Source organism: Octodon degus, unplaced genomic scaffold, assembly GCF_000260255.1.
Source record: "Octodon degus isolate 3935 unplaced genomic scaffold, OctDeg1.0 scaffold00019, whole genome shotgun sequence".
In the NCBI taxonomy this organism is placed as follows: Eukaryota; Metazoa; Chordata; class Mammalia; order Rodentia; family Octodontidae; genus Octodon; species Octodon degus.
Window position 1 is genome coordinate 6977315 of NW_004524595.1, and position 507 is coordinate 6977821.

At 37.1% G+C, this 507-nt stretch overlaps 1 protein-coding gene across 23 annotated transcripts in view; it reads left to right on the forward strand.

Moving 5' to 3' along the window:
• The window catches only part of Dtnb (dystrobrevin beta), a 439182-nt gene that overhangs the window by 373343 nt on the left and 65332 nt on the right, over window positions 1–507 (forward strand). The window lies entirely within an intron of this gene.

Here is a 507-nt window from a genome sequence, read left to right on the forward strand (position 1 = left end):
AAAAAAAAAAAAAAAAAAAAAAAAAAAAAACCAAAACATCAAACCTTGATGGTTACCTGATTTTGATGTTTACTTGATTTCTTGTACTTGGTTCATCTGGAATAGGTTGATGGGGGGAAAAACCTGTAGGGCCACAGTGGAACCTTTCTAGCCAACACCATCAGCTTTCTAGCCAAAACCATCACCTTTCTAGCCAAATTATGGATTGAAAAACCTCTATACTAACTTTTCTAACATTTCTTGCTTTTGTTTTCACAGTTTAGAAATCACTGCCTGTGGTGGTTGAAGTAATGCTTGTGCTGCCCAATTGTCTTTGTAGAAAAGATGTCCATTTCTTCTTTATGGTTCAGGTTTTATTGATTGAAAACAACTGACTTTGAATTGATACAAATTTGTTATGGTCCTGATAAACATTTGTTTATTACTTCAAGGCTGATCAAGAAGCTTCTTGAGACCCAGTCCTAGCCCAGGTCCGGTGAGTGTGTGGAGAGCTTCCTGCTAACCTGC